Source organism: Macrobrachium rosenbergii, chromosome 46 (genome assembly GCF_040412425.1).
Source record: "Macrobrachium rosenbergii isolate ZJJX-2024 chromosome 46, ASM4041242v1, whole genome shotgun sequence".
Lineage (NCBI taxonomy): Eukaryota > Metazoa > Arthropoda > Malacostraca > Decapoda > Palaemonidae > Macrobrachium > Macrobrachium rosenbergii.
In genome coordinates this window covers 53,027,195-53,034,694 of record NC_089786.1, presented here as the reverse complement: position 1 = coordinate 53,034,694, position 7,500 = coordinate 53,027,195, and the positions used below count along the sequence as shown (strand labels likewise).

At 35.9% G+C, this 7,500-nt stretch overlaps 1 protein-coding gene across 14 annotated transcripts in view; it reads right to left on the bottom strand.

Moving 5' to 3' along the window:
- Window positions 1–7,500, bottom strand: part of SLO2 (slowpoke 2) — a 559,700-nt gene that overhangs the window by 541,929 nt on the left and 10,271 nt on the right. The gene's annotated exons all lie outside the window — the stretch shown is intronic.

The following is a 7,500-nucleotide window of genomic DNA, read 5'->3' as shown; positions in this document are numbered from 1 at the left end:
TCAATATCATGACCCAACTCCATTTTAACCGTTTTAATGCAGAAATGAAATATCTCTTACACAAATATTGAAAAATGCCCGACTCGCTTAGCGCCAAATTTCACGAGAATTTCCTCCTGTGAAATACGGCTTTAAATTCTCTGAATTCAAGGGAATTGGAATTCTGGGAACAGGGTCCCAGCCCAAATATTCGAGGGGGCGAGGCATTTTTGAGGGGGGCCAGTTATGTCAATACAGTTTTGTTAGACTTTTCAATTTTACGATTTTTTTTTTCATGTAGTTTTGCTTTCATCAGGAGGTACTCCCCGTAGGGGGGTAGTGCCATCAGTGCACCTCATGCGGTGCACTGTAAGCATTACTCAAGGTTCTTTGCAGCGTCCCTTCGGCCCCTAGCTACTTCAACCCCTTTTCATTCCTTTTACTGTACCTCCATTCATATTCTCTCCCTTCCATCTTCCTTTCCACCCTCTCTTAACAATTGTTTCATAGTGCAACTGCTTTGAGGTTTTCCTCCTGTTACACCTGTCAAGCCTTCTTTTCTCTTAATCTCCCATTCAGCGCTGAATGACCTCATCATAGGTCCACCTATCTTTCGATGGTCTCGGTAAAATGTTGTATGAGCCGCGGCCCATGAAACTCCCAGCCGGCCGTGGTGGTCCGTGTTGTCGAGTTGCCAGAAGCACATTTATGACTAACTTTAACCTTAAATAAAATAAAAACTACTGAGGCTAGAGGGCTGCAATTCAGTACGTTTGTTGATTAGAGGTGGATGATCAACATCCCAATTTGCAGCCCTCTAGCCTCAGTAGTTTTTAAGACCCGAGGGCGGACAGAAAAAGTGCGCACGGGCAGACAAAGCCGGCACAATAGTTTTCATTTCAGAAAACTAAAATTAGATAAAAAAAAAGTAAATTTGAAAATGTCTGCCAAAACTATATTGACGTAACAGGCCCTCCTCAAAAATGTCTCACCCACTCTGGAACATTTCGGCTGGGACCCTGTTCCCATGAGGCCAATTCCCGAGAATTCAGAGAATTTAAAGCTATGTTTCACAAGAGGAAATTCTCGTGGAATTAGGCACAGGGTAAGTCAGACGTTTAAGACATGCCTAAGAGACATTTCAGCTCGACAATGAAAAGGTTAAAATGGCAGTTATGTCGTGGAATGGAGGCCCAAATTGACCTGCCTTTGAAGATTCATGATCTAAGGTATTCCAGAGAGAGAGAGAGAGAGAGAGAGAGAGAGAGAGAGAGAGAGAGAGAGAGAGAGAGAGAGAGAGAGAGACTGCTGGTATCCAAATACGGTTTGTTTATTAAAAAATGTCTGGTATTCAAATAAAATTCATTCAGCAACACAGTATTCATAATGAGAGAGAGAGAGAGAGAGAGAGAGAGAGAGAGAGAGAGAGAGAGAGAGAGAGTACAGGTTCCAGCCAGTACTTAAAAGAAAACAATCATATATTCCAAAAGAAATATATATATATATATATATATATATATATATATATATATATATATATATATATATATATATATACAGCTTTAATCAATTAAAATATTTAAAAAAGGATAAACATTAATTTCAGACCCAAGAAGAGTATAAAAAGTTTTCAAAGATTCAATTATAATAAATTAAAACCAATTAGGTTTCTTTCAGTAATCTCAAACTGTATACCACGACGTGACTTAATTAGGACAATTACTAATGAAAAACCCCTCAATAATAATAATAATAATCTATAATATTTACAACACTTACAACCATCTTAACTACTCCAGTCAAGAGCGCATATTAAGATAATGGTATAAAACAAACTATCGTACACAAAAAAGTTAAAAAAACCCACACATCAGCGGAAAAAAGTACGATTGAAAAGAAGGGTAAATGATTCTATGGGCGGTGAGAGAAACATATAATTTTTGAGAGAGAGAGAGAGAGAGAGAGAGAGAGAGAGAGAGAGAGAGAGAGTGAAAAGCAGAAGAAACACGATGGGAAAGGTTTTAGCAATCAATCTCTCCCCAGTGGGTCGGTTATTCACCAAAGGAATGACTCTCTCTCTCTCTCTCTCTCTCTCTCTCTCTCTCTCTCTCTCTCTCTCTCTCTCTAACACATTATTATTATTATTATTATTATTATTATTATTATTATTATTATTATTATTATTATTATTATTCAGAATACGAACCCTATTCATACAGAACAAGCCCACCACAGGAGCCACTGCCTTGAAATTCAACCTTCCAAAGAATATTATGGTGTTTATTTGAAAGAAGTAACGGAAGATAATAAGAAGTACAAGAAGAAGAGATCATTTATTTGAAGATAAATTAAAAAAATAAATTAATAAATACATAAAAATATAACTAACTTCTTAAAGTACAAAGAGATCTGTCTTATAGGCATACGATCCACAATGGCACAAAGATCCACTTGGCTGGACTGAGATGCTACAAGGTAAGAGTGATCTATGAATGGGTCACAACGAGGCTTTAAAGCCAGCGGAGTGAGTCACGTACGTCGGCATGAACGAGGACCAAAGCAGCCTTTAAAAATATAATACCTTTCGCAATAATAAAGGGAATACTAAAATGTTATGGAAAATACTTGAATCAAATTTCAAAGATCAGTGCCAGTATCACAGTATTTCGTGTAACCCTATGAGAGAGAGAGAGAGAGAGAGAGAGAGAGAGAGAGAGAGAGAGAGAGAGAGAGAGAGAGAGAGAGAGAGAGAGAGAGAAGACAAGTAGTAGGAAGTGAGAAAAACATAAAAAATGGTGACCAATCTCTGGAAACTGCACCGGATATTTGGAAGACGAATGGCACTCCACACTTTCAGAAAGAGTCTCTCTCTCTCTCTCTCTCTCTCTCTCTCTCTCTCTCTCTCTCTCTCTCTCTCTTCGTGGAATTGTCAACAGCTGTTGCTCTCTTACTAATGAAATGGAAAATCGAACACTATTCTCTCTCTAGTGAAACAAGTGTCCTGAACACTATAATAATGAGTTTGTTTGTGTATGATGAAAAACATGCAAAGGTGAGAAAAAAAACATTTTACCTAATAAAAAACTATCTTTAATTATGAGACATTACTTTAAAAATCAGAAAATACCTTATAGATAAAAAAAAATGCAAAGGTGAAAAAACACCGCCTTTACTTAACAAAAAATATCTTTCATCATAAAAAAAAACCTTGGAAATAAAAAGACTATGTAAGGAAGGAAAAAAAACCTTTTCACTTAATAAAAAAAAACTATCTTTAATCATTCGACATTTAAAAAATCAGAAAAACCTTAAAGATAAAGAAATTTCAAGGAAGAAAAACATTTTACTTAGTAAAGAAGAAAAAAACCTTTGTACTCAATAAAAAAAATCTGTAATCAGGCGACATTATTGTAAAAAAAATACCAAAATATAAAAAAAAACATGCAAAGATTGGAAAAACCCTTTTTAAATTAACAAAAAAACTACCTTTAATCATTCGACATTACTGTAAAAAATCTGAAAAAAACTTAAAGATAAAAAACATACAAAGATGAGAAAAAATCTTTGTATTAATAAAAAAAAAACTTTATAAAAAAACTTTAATCAGGCGACAATAATAATGGAACTTTGTTGCAAAGTCGACAGAAAAAAAAGAATGCAAATAAAAAGTTATTCAAAAGGAAAATGGAGGCGGAATCAGACTGCTTCTGTCGGGAGGAAATCCCAGTTATTCATCTCGAGATGAAATCTCTTATGCCGAGATATTACGCGAGTTTTTGTGATGTCTGAATCGACATATATTCTCTCTCTCTCTCTCTCTCTCTCTCTCTCTCTCTCTCTCTCTCTCTCTCTCTCTCTCTCTCTCTCTCATATACGAGTGTGTATGTGTATATATATATATAATATAATATATATATATATATATATATATATATATATATATATATATATAGAGAGAGAGAGAGAGAGAGAGAGAGAGAGAGAGAGAGAGAGAGAGAGAGAGAGAGAGAGAGAGAGAGAGAGAGAGAGAGAGATTTGGCAAATACTCTTAATTACCAACAAGATGAGGCTGTGAAACCCAAAGTTCCCAGCAACGGCAAATTACTTATTTTTGACCTTTGACCCTAAGGTATGACCCTGACGTTGACCCTCCTCTGATTACAGGCTTCGATATTAGAGTGTGCAGTCCATACATGAGGCCTTTATTTTATATTAGTTCACAAGTTATGTCCAAGTTATAACAAGTAAAAAATGCGACGAATTTTCTTCGGCACAATCGAGTTTTCTGTACAGCCGCTACAGCGTATAATAATCAAGGCCACGGAAAATAGATGCATCTTTCGGTGGTCTCGGTATCACCAGCCGCGGCCCATGAAACTTCAACCACGGCCAGGTGGTGGCTTGTCCTATATCGTTGCCAGAAGCACGATTATGGCTAACTTTAACCTTAAATAAAATAAAAAACTACTGAGGCTAGAGGGCTGCAATTCGGTACGTTTGATGACTGGAGGGTGGATGATCAACATACCAATTTGCAGCCCTCTAGCCTCAGTAATTTTTAAGATCTGAGGGCGGACAGAAAAAAGTGCGGATGGACGGATTACTAGGTTCAACTCCTGCCTACAAATCAGCTCGTGACGCTTAATATAATAAAACCCTGAGGCCTAAAAACAATATTTACCTTTAGGCCTCTGTTCCAAATGCGTTTAGACGTTATCCACTGTAATCACACAGTAGGCCTAAGGTTTTATGACCTTTGTAGGCCTGTCTCCCAAGACACTGGTGGATTTATGAGACCTCAGGGTGGGCCACTCATAAAACGTTGATCGTACTTGAACTTTTTATTAAAAGACATACACATACACACACATATACATACACATACACACACACACATACACAAAGCGACGAGGTACTCTCTCTATGCAGATAGTGCAAATGTTTAGCCTTCTTGTGTAGAAACTGATTTATGAGTGAGTTGAGGCAAAATATCGGGAGGGGGAGGGGAGGGGAGGGGGGGGGGGGAGGGGAGAGGGAAGGAAAGGGGGAGGATTGATGGAGCTGAGGAGCTGAAACTTTAACTTTCCATGACTACTATCTTTTGCTTCTTTGTAATTTGTCATTGGTTTTAAATTATAGTAATTATATTTCACTGTTTTTTTTTTTTGGGGGGGGGTGTTCTGAATTACATTACAGTACATTTACTGTATTTTTTAAATTTTTAAATAGTTACATTAATTTTAAATACTTTCATTCTATTTATAATATATCCTAATCGATACACCTAAATTAATTTCAATAACTTTCATTCTCTTCATAATATATACTAATTGCTTCTACTTGGCAGGCTTTATGGGGGGAGGGGTGAAAGCCCCCTCCCATCACCCAATTCAATCCACTCGAATGAATTTATAAGACCTTAATAAAGGGCGCTTTTCTAAAATGAAAACTGCCTTTAAGTAATTAATAGAAAACCAATTTTGTATCAAAATTCCAAACCAACATTTTCCAAAAACCCTGAAAGGTAAAAAGACAAAATCATAAGAAAATTAATAAGGTTCCAAAATGTAAAATGACAAAGGAATATTGCTAGAATGAAATTCAAGACTTCACCCAATGGACAAGAGAGAATTGTCTGTATATTGCCCTGAAAATATATATATATATATATATATATATATATATATATATATATATATATATATATATATATATATATATATATATATATATAAAATCAAACCCAACATTTGATTAGATTGCTGCAACATTCCAAAAACGAGGTACCCAGCAGAATATTGGAAAAGGTGACGACCGAGAGTAAACTCTTCCCCCGAAACCACTATATCCTTCTAAAATCCCCCAAAATAATTCAATAAACGGCATTTCAAAGGGAATGCAATAAAAGGTCAGCTCTGTAAGACGAAATTTTTCATTATGACCAACTCGATGTCCCCTAGCTTTACCGGGTATTAAGGATTTCGTGAAATTCCATCAGATTTCATGATACCCAGAAAATAAAAGAATAAAGTTGGAACTGGAGAAAGGCAGTGAGATAGACGGCAATACTGAAGAAATGAAGGGGGAATGGAGGTAAAGTAAAAGGCTTGGAAGTTTGTGCAGCTAGGGACTGAAGGGACGTTGCAACCACCATTTAGTAATGCCTACTGTGCAACGTGTGAGGTGAACTGACGGCGCTAATCCCCTCCGGGGATATGGTTACTGAACAAGGATACCAAAAATAGCTTTCATGGATGCTGTAAAATAATAATAATAATAATAATAATAATAATAATAATAATAATAATAATAATAATAATAATATTTCCAGTGGCTACTATAAAGGACCTTTTCAGCTCAGCATTCAAAAGAATGAATTAAGCAGTAACTACTATACTGGTTTTCCTACAGCCAACCCCTAATCTTTCGATCATTTCAATCCAACCCCTTTCCTCATCCCACGAGAAGGCAAATTGCCACGGAAATTGGAAAAACACAAAAGAGCTATTGTTTTTCCATTCTTCTTCTTCTTCTTCTTCTTCTTTTCAGGGTAGGGGCGAGAGAAAATTGGAAGAAATATTTCCTTGCAATTGGGGAAAAAAAAAATGGTTTCGTCTTGGGACCAGGTTGGTTCGAGGTATTATGCTGGTGAGGGGGAAAGGTATATGTATAAACAAATATGCTCATACATATGTATGATCCGTCCATAAAACATACATACATACTACATATATATATATATATACAGTATAATTCTATACAAATACTTGTTGGAAAAATGTATGGCTTGGCAATCATACATAATTATACACAAGTTGGACATACATACAAAAGTGCCAATACATATGTATGATCTGTCCATATATACATAAATGCATCCAAAAATATGCTGGGAAAATATACACAGCATCCATAAGTATTGTTTGGCATCAATTACAAAGATACATATACAATCCATTCTTTTCCATTTTATAAACCAAACGACCCAGCCCCCTCCCCAGGGCCATTCTTTTGCCCAAAATTAATCTCAGCCTTTCGTGGGGTCACTTCACGCACAAACACACATACACACACTCACACACACAAACATACAAAGTCTTTTTTTTACAAGAGAGCAACGTGAAACTGGTCATTCTGCAAACTCCGTTTTCTATACACCAGCCCGGAGGGGTGATAAGTAAGTTGGCCCATTAATCTTAAGCTTATGGGAGCATTTATCTTTTTTATTTTATTTTCTCGCGGTTTTTCATACTGGGTGGGTGTGGGTGTGGGTGGGTGTGGGTATGGGGGGGGGGTGTACTGTAAGTGACAGTCTGGGAGATAGTTAATGATGTTGATGGGTACATATAATAATAATAATAATAATAATAATAATAATAATAATAATAATAATAATAATAATAATAATAATAATATCAAACAACTTTATCAGATATTAATTTCATCTTCGATAACCCGTAAAATAATTTTTGCAATGTCCCTCCCACCTCGAAAATTATTAAAAAATTATCATTTAATGAG